The sequence below is a fragment of the Rattus norvegicus genome, chromosome 1, assembly GCF_021556685.1.
Source record: "Rattus norvegicus strain SHRSP/BbbUtx chromosome 1, alternate assembly SHRSP_T2T, whole genome shotgun sequence".
Taxonomy (NCBI): Eukaryota; Metazoa; Chordata; class Mammalia; order Rodentia; family Muridae; genus Rattus; species Rattus norvegicus.
This window is the reverse complement of record NC_141534.1, coordinates 125,533,132-125,555,569: the sequence shown is the minus strand read 5'-3', so window position 1 is coordinate 125,555,569 and position 22,438 is coordinate 125,533,132.

Here is a 22,438-nt window from a genome sequence, read left to right as displayed (position 1 = left end):
TTGCAGTTTGAGAGATAAGCTGCTACTTCAGCAACCTGCTGCCTGCTCTCAAGATACAGAAAGATGAGAAATAATATTTTCCTACTACAATATTATTTTATTAATATATTTTGTTGTTGTTACTAAAGGATGCCAAAACATAATCCTGGCTGTAGTTAGAAACAATACTGACTCTTTGCCTATGCCTCTCAGGTGTTACATTTAAAGGCATGTGCCAAATAGATTGGACTTTCTCCACAAAATTTATTTTTGAAAGTAATTAATGATCAAAGCCAAATGGACATTTAAAAATGAAATTAAAAACATTCCTGGTAAATTGAATCACATCTTTAATCATATCATCCTAGAGATAGAAGCAAAAGGATTACTAAAGTTTGAAGACAAGGCAGACTACAGCATGAGACACTAACTCACAAATTTCAAATATAATAAAAAGTATATGAACAAATGAAGAAATTATGTAATGTGGAAGAAAAGTAGCAGTAGAGGACTGTAATAAGCAGAAGCAATGAAAAGTTCAAGAAACATGAGTGAAATGATCATCATATGTAAACTAGAATTCTATGCTATGGAAAGGAGAGATTGTAGAAAAATTGAGCATATCCAAATTAAACTTTTGTCAAGAAAAATTGCAAAAACATTAAGCACACAATTCTTTATATTCCTACATAGTGCACCCTGTATCTTTTGGGTTAATTTTAAGATCTATTAACTCCATACTTCTACAACTCTTCTAACTGCCTATGTTAAATATTCATTGAATTAGGCCTGTATAAGTCCTCTTCATTACACAGGTATTGTAAGCAGCACACATTACTTTTCATAAGTTGTCGAAGTAACATTAGCAATGCTAGAATTAGAATCAAATCACAGATTATGAAGGCTTGGTTTTCATCTGTAGAACATCATAGCATAGATTACTGCACACATCTCATACAAGCTTTTAGTCTGTCATCTTTGAGCACAATTAATTTAATTAGTTAATTGAGGTAGGAGAACCTCTCCTCCTGGGTAGGACCAGGTTGAGGATCCTTAACACTGGCCTCTTCACTAAAAAAATTGGCTTTCTGTGTCCCAGAAAGAACTCTGCAACCCAAATCAAAGAAATTATAATTTTACATATCCACAATTACTCATTACTTGTATGATTAGAAAACAATTTATTTAAAAGCATATGGATTTTTTTAGGGTATTTCCAGTGTCCTAATCTTACTTTGCTCTGCAGTATATAGATAGATACAATGAATCATATATCTGTTTTCTTGTTTAGGTAACCATACATAATCCTTGACTTTTATAAAATCTGGAAGATGAGAGAAATATAATATAACACCTGAAACCTTAACCTGCTTGGTGGCAGATAGAGATGGCAAGAAGTATGTTAAGCCAACCCATTCTATACAGCAACTTCTTGGCATGAAAGAGCTACTTATACAACCATAGGCATTAAAATAATAAATGAGTTTTTCTTAGTTATTACTTAGAGCCAGGCATGCTATGACATGTTGACAAATACAATGAAACAAGACTGTCGTTTCATTGCATTTTTTCTAATAAATATCAATATTTGAAAGGGATCTTTAAATTTCAAGCATATTTTCAGCAAGCTTTAAATTTCTCCAGCATTGGCAGAAGACTCTGAGGGACTGATTGGTCGTAGCACAGCCTTTTTCAGGGTGGTCATCTCCTTCTTGCAGTATTGCCTGAATTGATATATTACCATACTTATCTGCTCAGTCCTATATTCATTGTTTGGCTGTGGGTGTCTATTTCTCTCTGAAACAGCTACAGGGTAGAGATACTCAGAAGAAAACGTGCTCCTCTATGCAAATATTACAGAGTACCATTGATATTGTTAGGGATTAGTACTTCCATCATCAGATGGGCTCAATTTGGTCTAGTTATTGGTTGGCCCTTCCCTCTGCTCCATTCCTGTGCCTACATTTCTTGTACACAGGATAAATTTTGGAATGAACTTTTAGAGCATTATTTGGTGACTCTATTACTCCTCTGTGGTTACTGCCTGGCTACAGGAGGTGGCCTCTTCAGGTTCCATATCCCCAATGTTGAGAGTCATAACTAAGGTAAACTCCATTGATTCTTTGGATACTACCTTATCCCAAGGCTCTGCTCATCCTGTATATAACCCACCCCCAGTTTGCCAACACATCTCTTGCATATTTTCATTAATTTTCATGGCCATGTAGCCATCTCTCCTGTTCCTCTCTCCTTCTAAGTGAGATTCAAGCTACCTTGCTTGGGCCTTCTTTCATTTTTACTATCTTGGGTCTATGGAGGGTAGCATGGATAGCCTCAATTTTAGGTCTAATATCTCCTTATAAGTCCTTATAAGGACATATCCTGCATGTCCTTTTGAGACTAGGTTACATCACTCGTGATGATATTCTCAAGTTGCATCTATTTGCGTGCAAAATTCATAATGTTTCTGCTTAAGAATTGCCAGGGTGGGGAGTTACCCAGAGCATCCCCCACTCATTCAGGGGACAAAGAGAAGGAGTTCGAGGAAGGGTTGTGGGAGGAAGTGACCAGGAGGGGAGCATTGAGCCAGATGCAAAGTAAATATTTTTAAAAAACAAATTAAGTAATGGAATCCGATGCCCTCTTTTGGTGTGTCTGAAGACAGTTACAGTGTACTCGTATACATAAAATAAATAACTCTTAAAAAACAAATTAAAATGTATTAGAAGGTTTTATTGTGTAACACAATTGATTTATTTGTGTCACTTTCATATGTAATGTATCTTATCTTATTCATCCCATTATTCTATTTTATGACCTACATACACTTCTGTTCCCTTTTTTCTATCAACATAGTCCTTTTCCCTTTTCTCATTCCTCCTTCCTCATTCTATCCCCTTTTCCTTATTTATTCATTTCTCCTAACTTCTTCCCCCTCCTTTCCTTTCATTTATTATTTTCTTCATCCACCATCCTCTCATTTGTTCTTTTACTTCATTATTTTAATAACTTGCAACTGGTTTTCTAGAGTATTTTCTTATGCAGTGATCAGTGGTAACTGCATAGGCTTATAACCAGTCAAAGTGCTGAGCACAGGGACTGTTGAAATCTCATATGAACATGAGGATACTGTATCACTCCTCTAAGACTATCATGAAGGAAATAATAATTGGTAAATGATAAAAAAGTAAAGTGTGATAAGTTTGAACATCTTTCTAACATAATATCACCATTATACCATTTATCTCACAGAAGGTGTCATTACTGGCAAAAACCTGTGCAGGTTTAGACCTGTTAGCCTCTTGTCTAGGGGAGCCAAGAAGGGCTCATAGTAGAACCTAGATACATTTATGGCAGCTAGGGGAAGAGGTTCAATAAGCCTCTAGGCAATTAATGTCAAGTAGAGAAACAAAATTAGCCATCACTCAAGTCTTACTCTGCAGCCTGCTCTTGCTCTTATGTAGCCTGACTAACACTGAATTTATGATCCTTCTGCTTTATCCTATTGAGTTTTAAAATTATCGAAGTGTTAGATCATATCTAATTGTATTTTAGTTTTACCAATTAAAAGTACTGTCAAATACCAAAAAACTGTCTGAATAATAATATGTAATATGTGAAGAAATGTTCAACACACAGACACAGACACACACACAAACATGCATGTGTGCATAGCTACAACAAAAATGTTCTCTTTGATCTTATTCCTATTGTAGTATAAGACTAGCAGATGTAAAAAGAAAGTAACATGCAACTTATTAAATGATACATTAAAAAGCAGTAGCTGTGACTTAAACATGAAATTGATCTTTAAACAAAGAATAATTTATCTCAGAATACAATATTAACCCTACATATATCATCTTAGTGATTGATAAGATTTCAAACATTCTAACAGTAATTTTCATCTTGCTTATTTCTATATTTATTACTCATACATTAGTTTATGTAGTGCATTTGGTGTAGTACTACTCATATTCTGTTAATTTTGGTCCCCAAAATTGTTTTCAAAAGAATCCCATGTCTGAACTTGACAGAGGAACCCTGGTCCCAGTTGGTTCTGATTAATAAATAAATTTACAAAGAGCCAATGAATGGGAAAGGCAAACAGAGTCCTGACTTTTAGGATGAAGGAGATACAGGGACAGAGAGAAAGGAGGAGAAAGAAGGAGATGCCCCATGCTAGGAGAAAGAAATTCTACATGTCAAAGATTGTACAGGACCAGAGATCATAGCCTTCATGTTGGAGCCAGGAAAGCCACCTCAAAAGGGCTGCTGACTGGGTCCAAAGCAGCAAAGATTTTAGTAAGTAATAATTTGAGAATATCAGAAGAATGTGAATTAGCCACATGGAGGTTAGAAAGGGGCCAAGCCACTGAGCTGTTCTAGGCATATCAATATATAAAGCTGTGTGTGTGTGTGTGTGTGTGTGTGTGTGTGTGTGTGTGTGTGTGTGTGAACCCAGAATATTGGGGTGGGTAGCAAGAAATGTGCAGTTGCCACAAGTATTTTTTATTAGGTACTACGCCAATTTATATGTTGTGAATTCATCTCAGATTCTTAGGGACTGGCATCACAACCATCTTCTCTTATAGTGTATTAAAAACATCAATTTCTCTCTCTTTTTAAAAGCATTTTGTTTTTTATCTTTAAATATTAGATTTGACAAGGTTTCATTATTGAAATTCTTTGACATGTTTCATTATTTTTTTCCTGGTTAACCCTCCATAGGCCACCTATCCCATCCCCACTCCTCCCTGATTCTATGAGTATGCTCTACCACCTAACTTCCCACTCTTGTCTCATTACCCTAGCATTCCCCTATGCTAAGGCATTAAGCCTTCACCTAACTAAGGACCTCCCCTCCCATTAATGCTATATAAGGCCATCCTCTGCTACATTTGCAGCTGGAGCCCTGGGTCCCTCCATGTGTACTGTTTGGCTGGTAGTTTAGTCCTTGAGAGATCTAGGAGGCCTAGTTGGCTGATAGAGTGGTACTTTCTATGGGGTTGTAAACCCTTTCAGCTCCTTCAATCCCTCCTCGAAATACTCCTTTGGGGTCCTCATGCTCATTCCAACAGTTTGGCAAAAGCATCCACATCTGTATTTGGTCAACCTCTGTCAGAGCCTCTCTAAAGACAGCTATATCAGGCTCAAGTACATTTACTGTACTTGGGATTTTTAATGGTTTTTCATCAGCAAGCACCTCTTGGCATCAGCGATAGTCTGGGCTTGGTAGTTGCATATAGCATGGATCCCCAGATAAATGGCATTTGTTTGAAATTTAACTGGTTTACAGTTTACAAATAATCACAAAATATTTTTTAAATTGCCCATAGAAGTTTTATCTGAGTACTTCGTGGCTTATTGGTAATATATTTATGTCCAAAAAATAAGTAAAAGAATAGTGGATGGAAAATTGTTAATTACTAGGGAGTCTTTGGCTGTTGAAAATGGGGAAGGATAAGAAACACACTCAGGGGAAAGCCTTGTACAGCATCAACAGGAGGAGAGGCACTTGGTCCCAGATGCCCCAGTGCAGAGGAATGTCTGCATTAGAAGATGGGAGGGAGTAGGTGGGTGGGTGAGCGAGCACACTCATAGGAGCAGGGGAGGGGGAAGAAGAGGATAATATTTTAAAATGTAAAATAAAAAATAATATCCAATAAAAAGAAAAAAAAACATACTCAGGGTTAGAAGCTGGTGGGTGGTTATTCACTGAAAAAATTATTTTGTTAAATATGATTTTATGTAAAAATTGCAGAAATCATAAAAAATAATAATCCTGAGCTAAATTTTTAAAAAAAAAACAGTATAGGAAGAACAACAGTGTCAACTGACCCAGAACCCCCAGAATTCCCAGAGACCAAGCCAACAAACAAGGAGCATACATGGGCTCTTTTTGATCTCAGGGACACTATGAGATATGCCTTGTGTGGCCCCCTTGGGTAAGAATGTGCTAAACCCTGTAGAGCCTTGATGCCCCAGGGAAGAGGGATGCTGGTTGGGGTAATGTAGGGGAGAGTGAGGAACACTCTCTCAGAGGTGGTGAAAGGAGTGGGGGATAAAGAAACAGGGAGGGGGAATGGGAAGAGGGACATATTTTAGAATGGAAATAAATAAAATACATTAATAAAAATATTAATTTAAAAAAGAATGGAAATCATAGTTAACATATGTGTTTATTTGTACGTTTCATTTTTTTTCTTTTTTCTACTTTCTATACTTCACAGATCAAGTTCCAAAGCTTTGTACAAGCTTGCCAATTGATCTACTGGTAACACTCTTCCTCCAATAAGTTTAGATTCTCATTTTTTAAGTAAAAGATTAATTTTCCACCTATATCTTCTTGTTCCAATTATGATTGATAATATGTTTCAGTACTTCTAAATCCAAATGAGAGTTTTGTCAAATTTGATATATCTTCTCTGATTCTCAATGTCACCATAAAAAATTGAAATTAGAGTTCAAAATTCCTAGAACATTCTCTGTCTCTAGAATTTATAAAACTGGTGCTCTAGAGAAGGGTAAATGTCAGGCTATGATTTAATCCATCGACAAACATGGAAGTCAGGGTGATTATGGACCTTAAGAAAGAAAAATGTCCCAGTCTACATAACTTGGACTAACAGCTCAATGTCTTTATTTACTATAATTTATATCCATGTTGTCTCCAAATAATAACACAGCTTATGGATAAGGAGAAATAAGAAATTTACATATCCTCACAATATTGTGAGAAAATTGTCAATAATTCATGATTACTGATTACATGATGACTGAGCACCACATCTGCTACATGTATCAGGGGTCCTAAGACCATCCCATGTGTGGTCTTCTGTTGGTGGTTCACTTTCTGAGAGACACCTTTGTCAAGATGTGTTGATTCTGTTCACCTTTATGTGGATTTACTATACCCAAATTGGCCCCCAATCCACATTGCAATGTTTCAAAAACATTTTCTAAGCTCCGGGTCATGGTAGGCTCTGGATCTTAGCATCTGTTTCTATCTCATGCTGTGTGGATCCTCTCAGAAGATAGTCATCTTATGTTTCTGTCTGGAAGCATAGCAGAATATTATTACTATAGTGAGGAATTGGTGCTTGTCCATGGGATACATCTTAAGTTTTAGATTATTGTTTTACCATTCCCTGGATATCTGCTCCATCTTTGTCCCTGCATTTCTTTAGACAGGACATATTTGTGTAGAAAGTTTTCAATATTGGATGGTCTCTTTGTACCTCCACTTACATTGCTTTCTGGACAGTGGAATTCAGGCACCATTTCTCTGAAGAGAAAAATTTAAATTGTAACATATTCTTATCTTATCTCTTCTGTAATTTAACTATCTACTGGCCTGGGTTTGCTTCTGTTCTTGGGGAATCCAGTAACCCTTGTATACCAGGCTGGAATCGAAAGAGTGAACCTTAGCTGAGCCAGGTTGTTTAGAGAGGAACTTGGTCTCCAGGAGTGTTGAATAAGAAGACTTCTTGAGAGATGGTGTTCAGTGAAATAACTCTTGTTTATTTGGGGTAAGAAGAGTTATATAAAGTTGGGAAGAAGATAGGGCTTTGTGGTGTGAGTATCCCTCGTTAGCTGTGGTTGAACTGCCAGGAATGCTTTATTTGAATGAAGAATTCTAGGTGCTTCTATATCCTGATCGTGAGAGAGGAAGTTTGAGAAGTAATTTGGCCACCAGACTAAGAACTACCTAAAGGGTGATGGAGGTGGGGACATAATGTCTGTGTGCTCTGGGACATTCTGGCCCAGAGAAAAATGGAAAACATTTCTATTCCTCTTGATCTCAGAATGAGATTTTCATGGTTTGGACAGGTCTTGATTTCACTCTTGCTCCAGACTGCCTCTGCCAGGGCATCATTTTCTGGCTCCAAAATTAATCCCTAAGATCTCCATACTAAAATTGACTAAGACAAAATAATATTTCAAATAAAATTCTTAGTTACAAATACCCTTGAAAATTATTGTTACTTAAGATAAATCTTTGGTAAATTCTGAAAAGAAATAAACAATAAAAAGGAAAAATAATCTAAAACCAGGATAAATTATTATTACCCTACATATACAATACTTTGAAAAATATAAAGAACTGTGTATACAAAGGAAATAACATAGTCAATGTTGAGGAGATATGCAAGGGCACAAGCAAGGAATCTGTGGGTAGAAAAGAAATTTGTTTCTCTATATTGCTACTGTTACTTCTGTTATCATACTATGGTCTTTACTGCTATCCCTTCATATATAATAATTTAGTTCTACATAGCATATAAATATAATGTCAAAAACAGGAGAAGAGAGTGGTAATCACACCTGGATCAGCATAGTAATTAATAATGATATGATCTTAGATTTTCTTATTGAATTCCTTTCCCAAAACTTTGAATATGCTGAATTTGGTTTCTTATTATTCATTACCTTTTAATAAAGCTTTCTCTTAGGCTTTATATATGCTCCACCCAGGAAATGGCACTGTTAAAAGGTATGAACTTGTTGGAGTAGGTCAGTAACTATGGGTGTGGTCTTTTAGACCCTTATCCTAGGTGGCTGGAAGCCAGTATTCTGCTAGCAGCCTTTAGATGAAGATAGAGAACTCTCCCCTCTGCCTGCACCATCCCTGCCTGGATGCTGCCATGCTCATTACTTCAAGATAATTGACTGAACATCTGAACCTGTACGTCAGCCCCAATTAAATGTTGGTCTTGGCTCATATCCACGTATTAGTGAGTACATAACATGTATGCCCTTTCCAGTCTGAGGTACTTCACTATTGCTATTTTCTAGTTCCCTTTATTTGCCTGCAAAATCCATGGAATCCTCATTTTTAATAGTTTACTTGATTTATTGCAGGTTGTAGCTGCTTGCAATCCCACCAGTAATGGAATAATGTTCCTCTTTCTAAAAATCCTCCCAAACATGTTCTGTCACCTGAATTTTTCATTAGCCATTCTGATTGGTATAAGCTAGGATCTCAGGGTGGTTTTGATTTTCATTTCCCTGATCACTAAGAGCTTTGCAGATTTCTCTAAGTGCTTTTTAGCCGTTCAAGAAGCCTCTGCTGTAAATTCTCTGTAATGTACCCCATGTCTTGATTGGGTAGTTTGTGTCTTGGTGGTTAGCTTCTTGTGTTCTTTATATACTTTGGCATTCTGTTTAGGAAATTTCCTGGCTGTTTCCCAGTTCCTCTTCTATTACATTCACTGTACCTGGTTTTTGTGGATATTAGCAAAAAAATTACAAAACACTAAGGAAACAATCCACAAAACTCAAGAAGTTATACAAGCCAAAAGACCCAAGTAAGAATGCCTCAATCCTACTTGAGAGGGAGAAGGAAATAATTACAGGAGGTGGGGAGGGAAGGACTTGAGTGTGAAAGGGAACAGGGAGGGGAAGATGGGAACATGATCAACTATCAGAGGGACAAGAGAATCAAAACTATCTTGAGAATCAAAAGAAAGAATGGAACAGGCAACGTCGAGAAGTAGAGGTGTGGTGGGGGGTTTCTAGAATGTACCAGAGGCCAGGGAGGTGAAAGACTCTCAGGACTCAATGGCAGCTGCCTTAGATGAAATGCCAAACAGTAGAGAGAGGGTACTTGTAGAATCCACCTGCAGTAGAAAAACAGGGCCTCAAGTAGACGACAGGTGGAGTTGTCATTCCACTGTCAAAAAAGCTAGCCAAGAATTCTTCCTGTCTGAAAGATCTGCAGGGACAAAAAAAGGGCCTGAGGCAAAGGTGGTCCAGTGTACAGACCCAGATTGAATACATCTGAAGGGTACACCCTAAGGTCTGACATTCTATCTGATACTAGGTTGTAATGTACTTATAAGCATGACTGCTCTCCAAAAGGCCCAATGAGCAGCTGAATTAAATGCAGATATTTTACCCAACCAATGGACAGAAAGAACTGGTGATTCCCATGGTTCGTTTTGGGAAAAGCTGGAAGAAGGTGAGGAGCATGGCCCTATAGGAAGACCAGGAGTCTCAACTAACCTGTAACCCTGAGATTGCACAGACACTGAGCCACTAACCACGAAGCAAAACCCTGCTGATTTGAGGCCCACAACACATATACAGCAGAGGACTGACTGCTCTTGACTCAGTGAGAAAAGGTGGACCTAACCTTCAAGAGACTTGAAATCCCAGCGAGAGGGAAGGTCTGGTAAGGTGATCGTGTGGGGACATTCTCTTGAAGATGGAGGAGGGAAGGAGGTATGGGATGAGGAACAGTCAGAGGCGAGACTAGGAGGTGGACAAATACTGAAATAAAAAAATAAAAAGATTAAAGAACTAAAAAATAATTCACTGGTCATGGTGTCTGTTCACATCATTAAAACCCTAAGATAGAAGTTGGTACCAGGGAATGGCTACCAACTGTGATAGGCCCCACCATGCTTTCTTTTGGGGGGGAATGTTAATTTGGGGATGTTTGAAAGCAGTAGAATGCTTTACATTGGACTTAATGGGCTATCCTAGGAGGAATACAGTATTCTTTTTACCTGAATATTTTTTCAAGTGTACAGACATGCTCCAAGAACTTTCAGTGGACTAGAATTTTAGAACGTACTCTTGAAAGAGTTTTTTGTAACATTTTGGTAAAGAATGTGGCTGCTTTTTGCACTTCTCTGAATAGTCTACGTGGGGCTAAGGTAAAGAGATTTATATTAATTGCCCTGACAAATGGAGTCTCAAAAAAGCCTAGCAGATTCTTTGTTCTCTGGTTAAGTCTCATGAATGGCATAAATATAGTAAGCTTAGAAAGAAAAAAATATGAAATAGATGGTTCAAGTTTTAAAGGGGTACAGAAAGTGAAATGGACCTGAACACTAATGTTCTAGGAAATAACAGACTGAGGGATTTGGAGTCAAGATCATACATGCTTAAACTTAGATCCAAGCATGGTGGTACACACCTTTCATCCAAGGAGTCAAAGACAAAATGATCTCTAAATGCAAGGCAGGCTAGGACAAAGCAGGTTCTAGCTGAAGAAAAGCATAAATCCAGGCATGATAGTATATGCCATTCACCCTAGCACTATATGAGGCAGAGCCATGAAGATCTTTGAGGTCAAGGTCGATCTACAAAGCAAGTTCCAGGAAATCCAAGCTTAGACAGAGAAGAGTTGAAAAACAGAAAGCTGGTAATAGAGTAAGGGGGGGGGGTCATGTTCCATCCCACTAAAGCAGCAGTGCATGGCAGCTTCAGCCATGTGGCTCAGACATTAGAATGAAAATCGAAGGGCATAATGGGACATTTGATACTGGTTAACTGGAGATAATAAATTACCAGTGATTAAGAATAGACCAGCATCACTGAGGGGAAATCTCATGGGAAGTGTTTTCTGAAGGCACAAAGAAACTCTATTCCAGAGATAGCCAAGGATCTATGTAGTGCTGCAGTTGTACTTGGTAATATGTAAGAATCACCAAGGTGATACTGGTTTTAAATGCATGAAGAGGTCATGGAGAGCAGCTGAAGCTTGGCACTGTAAGAGACCATGAAATGCCATTGGTGAAGGTGCAGCCTCAATTCTAGTTGACAGCCCAGGACTGAAGAAGTCATGCAAAAGTGTTGAGGCTTAGCACCATAAGGAGAGTCTATGAGAGGCTGTTACTGAAGATGAGTTGCATCAGAAGACCCTTGAATATTGGAGATACCAGTTCCGTGGGCAGATAAACAAGAACATCAGTGGCAGTGGAGTGGATCAATCTGAGTTTAGAGTGCTACAGTATGCAGAGCTACAGAAGTGAGGCCAGACATCTTGAGAAACCTAGAAGAATTTGGGTGCATCCTAGATATGGTAAAAAATCTGTAACATTGAAGCTGGCTTGGAAACACCGAGATTTTTGAGATGTCAAAGCCATAGGATATCTCATTAGGTGTAGGGTGTAGAATCAGCCCAGGAGAAAGAAGTTTGTTGCAGTCAAAAAAGATAACAAAGGATTTGAAGGTCTGAGGACACCTTTGACATCAGATATGGAGATGCAGAGTTTCAATGTTGTTCAGCTGGTTGCCTGTCTTGCTTTGGGAATTACAGTTAAGAGATTGGATGAATCTCAGAAGAAACCTTGACCTTTAGACTTTTTACATTATTGAGACTGCTATAGACTAGGGGAATTTTGAAGTTGGACAAAATGTATTTTGCATTATGCTATGTTTAGGCATCATCCACGGAGACTCAGAAGTTTGAATATGCCTATGGGACTAGTGAGTGAAGTGTAATGGTGTTTATATGCCATGCCCAGGTTGTGACACTAGGAGAGGTTTGGCCTTGTTTGTAGTAGGTGTGTCACTGTAGTTGTGGGCTTTAAGACCTTCATCCGTGCTCAAAACTATGTCTCCATGTTTCCTATCATGAGTATTTTTGTTTCCTCTTCTAAGAAGGACTGAAGCATCTACAATTTGGTCTTCCTTCTTCTTGAGTTTCATGTGGTCTCTGAATTATATCTTGGGTATTCCAAGTTTTTGGTCCAATATTCACTTATTAGTGAGTGCATACCATGTGTATTCTTTTATGAATGGGTTACTTCACTCAGTATAATATTTTCTAGCTCCATCCTTTTGCCTATGAATTCCATGAAATCATTGTTTGTGATAGCTAAGTAATACACCATTGTGTAGATGTGGTAACATTTCTGTATCCATTCCTCTGTTGAAGGGCATCTTGGTTCCTTCCAGGTTCTTTCTATTACAAAATGATTGCTATGAACATAGTGGAGAATATGTTTTTGTTGTATGTTGGGGCATCATTTGTGTATGTGCCCAAAAGAGTTATACCTGGATCCTCGGGTAGTACAATATCCAATTTTCTGAGGATCCTCCAGAATGATTTTCAGAGTGGTTGTACCAGCTTGCAATCCTGCCAGCAATAGAGGAGTATTCCTCCATCTCCACATCCTAATCACGATTTGCTGTCACCTGAGTTTTTGAAATTAGCCATTCTGACTGGTGTGTCATTGAATTCAGGGTTGTTTTGATTTGCATTTCCATGATGACTAAGGATGTTGAATATTTTAAGGTGCTTGCCAGCCATTTGATATTCATCTGTTGTGACTCCCTTTTTAACTCTATAGCCCATTTTTTGAATGGGATTATTTGATTCTCTGGAATTTAACTTCAAGAGTTGTTTCTATATATTGGATACTATCCCTCCATCAGATATAGGATTGGTGAAGACATTTTCTCAATGTGTTGGCTGCCATTTCGTCCTAATGACAGTGTCCTTTGACTTACAGAAGCTTTGAAATTTTATTAAACCCCATTTGCCCATTCTTGATCTTAGATTATAAGCCATTGGTGTGTTCTGTTCAGAAAAATTTGCCTGTGCCCATGTGTTGGAGGCTCTTCCCAACTCTCTCTCTCTCTCTCTCTCTCTCTCTCTCTCTCTCTCTCTCTCTCTCTCTAATTAAAAACACCTTTTTTATTTTTATTTATTTTTAATTTTTTTATTAGATATATTTCTTTACTTACATTTCAAATGTTATTCCCCTCCCCGGTTTCCTCGAACTTTCTCTTATAATAGTTTCACTGTATCTGGTTGTATGTCAAAGATCAAATAACCATAGGTCCCTGGGGTCATTTCTGCATCAAGATAGCCATTTTTACTATATTAATCCTGCCAGTCCTTTAGCATGAGATGTCTTTCCATCTTCTGAGGTCTTCTTCAATTTCTTCCTTCAGAGACTTGAAGTTCTCATACAGATTTTTTACTTGCTTGGTTAGAGTCACACCAAGGTATTTTATGTTATTTGGGACTTTTGTGAAGGGTATCATTTCACTAATTTCTTTTTAAGCCTGTTTATCCTTTGAGTAGAGGAAGGCTTCTGGTTGGTTTGAGTTAATTTTATATCCAGCAACTTTGTTGAAGTCGTTTATCAAGGTCTAGGGGTTATCTGGTATAATTTTGGGGTCACTTAAGTATACTACCCTATCATCTGCAATTAGGGATATTTTGACCTCTTCCTTTCCAATTTGTTTCTCTTTGACATCCATCGGTTGTCTAATTGGTCAGGCAGAAGTTCTAAGTACTAATAATAAATAGATAGGGAGAGAATGAGCAGCCACATCAAGTCCCTCATTTTAGTGCAATTGTTTCAAATTTCTCTGCATTTAGTTTGATGTTAGCTACTGGTTTGTTGTATATTGGTTTAACTATGTTTATTTATGGGTCTAGAATCCATTATTTTTCCAAGACATTTGACATTGAAGGGAAGTTGAGTTTTATCAATTTTTTCTCAGCATTTAATGAGATATTCATGTGGTTTTTTTTGAGTTTGTTGATGGTTTTCTCTATAATGAACAATCCCTGTGTCCCTGAGATGACGCCTGCTTGATCATGATGGATGATCATTTTTATGTGCTCTTTCAGTCTTTAAGAATTTTATTGAATATTTCAGCATTGATATTCATGAAGTTAATTGGTGTAAAGTTCTCTTTCTTTTTTGGGTCTTTATGTGGTTTAGGTACAAACCTTATTGTAGTGTTATAGAATGAATTGGGTCTATTCTATTTCTGTGCTGTTGAATCATTTGGAGAGGATTTGTGTTAGTTCATCTAGGAGAGTCTGACAGAATTCTACACTAAACCCATCTTGTCCTGTGCTTTTTTTTGGTTGGGTGATCTTAATAACTGCTTCTATTTCCTTAGGGGTTATAGGACTGTCGAGATGGTTTATCTGATCATGATTTAACTTTGGTACCTGGTATTGGTCTTGAAAATTTTCCATTTCATCCAGATTTTCCAGTTATTTTAAGCTTAGGCTTTTGTAGTAGGATCTCATGATTTTTTCCATTATCTTGGCTTTTGTTGTTAGATCTCCCTTTTCCTTTCTGGCTTTGTTATTTTGGATATGGTCATTGTGTCCCCTATCTGAGGGTGTATTTATATTGTGGATTTTCTCCAAGAACCAGCTCCCCATTTTGTTGATAATTAATATCGTTCTTTCTGTTTCTATTTATTGATTTCTGCCCTGAGTTTGATTTTATCCTGCCTTCTATTCCAATTGGGTGTATTTACTTCCTTTTGCTCTAAGCTTTCAGGTGTCCTGTCAAGCTGCTAGTGTATGCTCTCTCTAGTTTCTTTTGGAGGCACGGAGTGCTATAAGTTTTTCTCTTAGCACTACTTTCATTGTGTCCCATAAATTTGGGTATGTTGTGCTTTCATTTTCATTAAATGCTAAAACGTTTTTGTTTTCGTTCTTTATATCTTCCTTGACCAATTTAGCACTGAGAAGAGTGTTGCTCAGCTTTCATGTGTATGTGGGATTTCTGTTGTTTTTGTTGCTATTGAAGACCAGCTTTAGTCTGTAGTGATCTGATAGGATGCATAGGATTATTTCATTTCTTTTGAATCTGTTGAGCTTCATTTTGTGATGGATCACATGTTCAATTTAAAAGAAGGTACAATCGGATGCTTAAAAGAAGGTAAATTGGGTTTTTATTTTTTTTAAGAATAAAATGATCCATGATCTGTCCGTTGCTGAGAGTGGAGCATTGAGTCTTGCCCTATTTTTTTGTGAGGTGCAATGTGTGCTTTGATCTTTTGTAATGTTTCTTCAATCAATGTGGGTGCCCTTGAATTTGCAGCATGGAAAATCAGAATGGAGAGTTAATATTTTGTTTTTTTTTATTGTTTTGTAATTTTTTTTGATGAATATGAAGTGTCCATCCTTACCTTTTTTGATAATTTTTGGTTGAAAGTTGATTTTATTCAATATTAGAATGGCTACTCCAGCTTGTTTGATGGGACCATTTGTTTGGAAATCTGTTTTCCAGCATTTTACTTTAGGTAGTTTATGTAGTTTTCACTGAGGTTTGTTTCCTCCGTGCATCAAAATGCAGGGTTCTCTTTACATATCCAGTCCGTTAGTCTATGTCTTTTTAATTCAGGAATTGAGTCAATTAATGTTGAGTATTATAAGGGACCAATGGTCATTGTTTCCTACTATTTTTGTTCTAGAACTGTGATTATGTTTTCATGGCTATATTTTTTATCTTTGTTGAAAGAATATGATTTTCTTGATTTATATAGGATGTAGTTTCCCCCATTGTGTTGGAGTTTTCGATGTCTTATCTTTGTAGTGCTGGATTTCTGGAAAGATATTGTGTAAATTTGGTTTGTCATTGATTTCCTTGGTTTCTCCATCTATGGTATTTGAGAGTTTTGTTAGATATTGTAGCCTGGGCTGGCATTTGTGTTCGTTTAGGGTCTGTATGACAAAGTCTATATTGTCATCAAATTATAGATGTATTTTTATCTATTCTACTTTAGCTTCAACCTTGTCAGCAATTTTTAAAAGATTTTGATCTTCTGTGTATGTATCTTCAGGTGGTGAAAAAAACTACCCTTCTCTGTATATTGCCTATGGTGCTCACATTTAAATATTGCTCTGGGATATTGGAAACAAATCAAGCTAAAAGGGTCTCAAAATGACATCATGTACCTTAGTTGGAATGTTCATCTTATCCTCTAAGAGAATCAATCAACTCTCTGCATCATATTTTAGGCTGAGGACAGAATATTTGGAGGATATTGTTCCTGCTCCTCACATACTGCTACTCACTGGAAGTGCTACCAATCTCAATGGAGCCTCCCCTTCATTTTAAGCACCAAGCATCTTGGTTGCATTACAGAAATAGTCTTAGGATTTTCTTTAAACATCTCTGTAGCTTTTTCCTATTACTTTCTCCCCAGGGAAAGAGCTCAGTCAAAAGTAGCTTTCTACTCAGTTATCAGATGTATGTTGCTTTTTTCCTCTCTGTCTTCTACCCCAATCTAAGGCCCTTCCATCTCTGTTTCCTTCATACTGAGTTTGTCAACGCCTATTAGTGACAAGATATCCTGAACACTAAACCTGTTTGAATCCAGGGTAATAATGCGCAACCATGTCCCTGTCTCAATCACTTCTATAGACTTCACTTTCCCTGAAACCATGTATGTAATGCCTCTGCTCTAAGACTTTTACTTTGAACCTAATTATCCTTCCATAATTCTTAATCAAAAATATCTTTCCTGTTTTCATTGCTACCACAATACTTTCTCAGTCCATCCACACTATCAGACTAAAAACAACTGTTTACTGTCCTCTGCAATGCTTTTTCTCTGGACCCTTGTGATCTTTTATCAATAGCATGTATTTGTATTTGTCAAAAATCTGTATTAATAAGCCTTGATTCCTCTGAGCAGTCTGCCAATTTTTAGGAGTTGGAAAATTGAGAACCTATAAAGAAGAAATTGTAACCTGCAGTGTTTGCTTTGTATGTCTTGTGAGTAATGTCTTCTCAGCTGATCTATTTCTTCTATTTCATCTCATAGAAAACATCTTCAAAATCTACTGATTCTTTTGATTTATCTTCTTTAATCTCTCTCTCTCCTTTTTCAACACATTAAATATAAAACAGAAATCAAGTCCGCATATTGTATTTATCATTTGGTTTTTAGCCAATATCTTTCAGAATTCACTTTATAAAGCAGCTAAACCTGATATTCCTGAATGTACATGAGGAAATATCAATTGAGAAAACTCCAATACCAGAGTCACTTAAATGAAGGAAACCCTTGCATTGCTTGGTCATAGATGCTCATGATCTTGGTCTAAACAATCAATTGTGATAAATAAGGGACCAGCATCATAGATATGAAATTTCTGATAACTGATGCCTCAGGGTTAGCTTGCAGAAAGTGTGTTCCAAAACTGATGTGGTCACAAGTCTGTTGCCTATCGAACTAATTAGTGACTAGATCCACCTAAGTGAAACTGGTTATGAAGGCATCAAGAAATCATGTACAACAGCTCAGGCTTAACACTGTATGGCAGAGATGGATTTCTTGAAGACATGGAGGAAGATGCTACTGGTGAAAGTGCAGGCCATTTGCAAAAAGGCACTCTAGTGTTTGGGATGCAGGAATCATAGGATGACCAGCAAGATCAGAGTGAGGCAACCCAGTCACAAAAGGATACAAACGATAAGTGGATATTAGCCCAAAAGATTAGAATACCCAAGATACAATTCACAGACCATTTTAACCTAAAGAAGAAGGAAGACCAAAATATGGATACTTTAGTACTTCTTAGAAGGGAGAACAAAAAGTCAGAGGAGAAAATACAGGGACAAATAATGAAGCAGAAATTGAAGAAAAGTCCATCCAGAGTCTGCCCCACTGGAGGATTTGTCACATATGCAGCCACCAAAGCCAGTCACTGTTGCTTATGCCAAGAAATGTTTGCTGAGAGGAGCCTGATATGGATGTCTCCTGAAGGGCTCTGCCAGACCTTACTGATATTGATTAAGATGCTTACAACTAACCATCAAACTGAGCACCAGGGTCTCAATGGAGAATTTAGAGAGAGGATTGAAGGAGCTGAATGGTTTTTCAACCCCATAGGAAGAACAAAAATATCAACCCATAGGACCCCCTCCCCATTGCTCCCTGGTACTAAACCTCTAACCAAAGAGTATGCATGGGGGGAAATTATGACTCCAGCTGCATATATAGCAGAGGATGGCTTTGCCTGGCAACAATAGGAGGAGAATTTTTGATCCTGTGAAGGCTCTTTTCTCCAGTGTATAGGAATGCCAGGGTGTTGAGACTGAATGGGATGGTAGGAGGGGCAGCATCCTCATAGAAGCAGGGGGAGGAGGGATGGAAGAGAGGGGAACCTGGAAATTGGACAATATTTGAAATGTAAATATATAAAATATCGAACAAATATGCAAAAAGTAGTAACTATGACCAAGACAGACCTCAAAGTGCAAAATCTGTAATGTAGATACTCTGAAGTAAAAAGCAAAATAGTTTAAATGGAAAATATGAAACTTTTAAATGTAATAAGGAAAACAAAAGTGCCTTTTATGAGTATTGAGGTTAGTTGTACAACAAATATTCTATTTTTGAAATTGAAAATAATGGGAAAATGATGTAAAATAATAATAAATCAATATATCTTATTGAATACTTGGTGCTAGGCATCTTCTGACAATTTTGCCAAATACAACACTATAGAATTGTAGTTACTGACATTTTTCTTAATAGGAATCAATATTTGAAAGGTATCTTTAAAATTCATGATGTCAAAAGTATGTTTTCAGCAATCTTTAAACTTGTCCAGCATTGGCAGAAGATTCTGAAGTACTGATCTGTCATATCACTGCCTGTTGAATGGTGGTCACCCCTTTCTCTCTGTATGGCATGAATTGATATATTATCATCTTTATCTGCTCAGTCCTATATTGATTTAAATATATACACAGCGATAGCTTCTGAAAGTTGTGTCATGGGATCGGAAGCTGAGTGATTCCATGTGCATTAATAGCAACCCTTTTATTTTTGAAAAATTTTCCTTCTGTGATTTTATAGTGCACAATGCAGATTGTCCAAATTCAAAGCACATTTATTAATTCTGCATTAATTTCCCTTTCCCATGTATCCATGTAAAGGATATTACTAAATCAACATATTTACATTTATTGGAAAATAATTGAATGTATGAAAATTTAAATCAGTAGCCACTTTATATTTCTGTTTGTTCTTTCATTTACGTATTCATCAGGAATCTAAATTACCAAGAAAATATTTGTATAGAAGGTCCTGAGTGATGTTTCTGCTTGTAAAAGCAAGAACCACTCTGCAAAAGGATTTCTCAGAACTCATGTCAGGACTCTCAAAATTACATGGGACTGCTGATCTGGAGACATATACAGCCTTTGGCACCTATGTGCCTTTACACATGTGTACACACATACACATACATATGCACACACAAACACAAACACACACAGAGAGGAGAGAGAGGGAGGGAGTGGTGGGGTGGAAGGGAGGGGGAGTGGGAGGAAGGAAGAAAGAGAGACAGAGAGACCGAGACAGAGACAGAGTAATAGAGAAAAAGTTTGAGACAAGCAGAGAAATATACACACATGACTAAAAATAATAAAATCTAGCTAAAAGTGTTGGCACATGGCATTTTTTCTAGCACTTATGAGGCAGAAGCTAGTCACTCTCTGAGTTCAAAGCCAGCCCAGTCTACAAAGTGATTTCCCAGCCTAGCAAATTCTAACCAGTAAGACCCTGATAAAAAACAAATAAGCAAACAAACAAATATGTAAGTATCTCATAACAACATTGCTTTAAACATAAAGATGAAGTTCATCCCTGAATGATTAACCAATTTTTTTCATTAAATACCAAATATTATGTTCATGGTAAGAATTTCCTTTACATAAACACTTAGGAAATTTTAATAATACATTTAATCAAGTAAAACTGATTATCGCAGAACATATTTAAGGCAGCATCTTTTATTCCTTAGTGATTTCTCCTGATATTACAAGTATCTATTGCCTTTGCACATTCTATACTTAGGGTTGCATTCTTCCTAAGCTCTCTTCCTTTCCTTTGTATAGGGATCTGAAAGTAAATACAAATCAATCAATATTATGTAATCACCATTGCCTAGAAAGCACCATGACTCTATCTCTGACCAATTTATACAGGGGTTTATGAAGACCCTCCTCTTTCTTACTAGCAATATGACAGTTTAAAGCTCACGGCTGCCTGCCTTATGTCATTAGCTTTAGAAAAGATTTTGAATCTCTAGAGCCTGGCAACCATGCACACGTGCATGATTGTAGGGTTATGCTAGCTCACTAACAGGAACTGGGGGTTGGGAGTGTGATTACTTAAGTTAGTGCAGCAGATGTTGCTTAGAGAAGAGACAGCCAAAGATGCCTGTCACATCCATCCTAGTAATCGTCAGAAAGGCAGTGCAGCAAACAAGGTAAACTCCCTCACAGCAACATAATTTCTTTCATAGATAGACATGATTTTTGCACATTAAGTATTGCAAATTTGTTGGGATTCGAATATTATGCTATACATTTCAAGTCTTTGGCTGTGGAAAATCAGATCACATCAGGAACTGGCTTCTTTTGTCCTGTCCTGTGTTGGGTAGCCTGCAGTGCCCCTTCCCTTGAGCTTTTAATCTGTCCTGCCAGAATTCAGTTCTCTTACAGCATATCTATATCTATATCTATATCTATATCTGTATCTGTATCTGTATCTCTATCTCTATCTCTATCTCTATCTATCTATCTATCTATCTATCTATCTATCTATCTATCTATCTATCTACCTATCTATCTGTCTGTCTATGTCAAAGAGCTGGCAGGATTGTGGATTATTCCTGTGTGGGAGTAAGGACAGACAGAAAACATTTATATTGGTATACAGATGTTGCATAAAAACAACATTTCTAAGGGAATTTAAATTAGGTTCTGACATGCCCTGCTGGATGGCAAGGAATAAAAGCATTTGCGTGCTTTCTGAACTTTTGTGTTAAAAACCACTTATCAGTAAGTACATATCATATGTGTTCTTTTGGGTCTGGGTTACCTCACTCAGGATGATATTATCTAGTTCCATCTATTTGCCTGCAAACTTCATGAAGAAAATGCTTTTAATAACTGAGTAGTTCTTCATTTTGTAAACAGACCATATTCTCTCTCTCTTTTTAAAACATTTTTATTGGATGTTTTTAAATTACATTTCAAATGATATCTGCTTTCGTGGGTTTCCAATCCATAACCCCCCTATACTGTCTTCCTTACCCCTTCTTCTATGACAGTGTTCCCCCACCCACCCACCCACAGCTTGCCACCTCCCCAGCTGACATTACCTGCACTGTGGTGTTCAGCCTATGCAGGACCAAGGGTTTCTCCTCCCATTGTTGCCTAACATGGCCCTTCTTTGCTAAATATGAGGATGGAGCCATGGGTCTGTCAATGCGTACTCTTTGAATGGTGGTTTACTCCCTAAGAGCTGTGGTTGTTTGGTATTGTTCTTATGGGGTTGCAAATCCCTTCAGATCCATCAATCCTTTCTCTAAGTCCTCCAATAAGGTCCTAGTTCTCAGTTCAATGGTTGCCTGTAAGCATTCAGCTCTAAATTTTCCATGCTCTGGCAGAGCCTAGCAAAAGACAGTTATACAGGCTTCTGTCAGCATGCACTTCTTGTAATAATCAATATTGTCTGGATTTGTTGACTGTATGTATATGGGCTGGGTCCCCATGTGGGATATGCTCTGAATTGCCATTCCTTCAGTCTCTGCTCCAAACTTTCTCTCTATATCTATGAATATTTTTATTCCCCTTTCTAAGGATGACTGACACATCTGCATATTTTTCATCCTCCTACTTGAGCTTCATTTAGTCTGTGGATTGTGTCTTGGGTAATCCTAGCTTTTGTGGATACTTAGTGAGTGCATACCATTTGAGTGTGTTTTGTGATGGGGTTACCACACTCAAAATTATATTTTCTAGTTCCATCCATTTGCCATCATTAAGTCATTGTTTCTAATAGCTGAGTAGTACTCCATTGTGTAAATGTACCACATATTGGTTATCCATTCTTCTGTTGAGGGACAATTGGGTTGTTTCCAATTTCTAGGTAT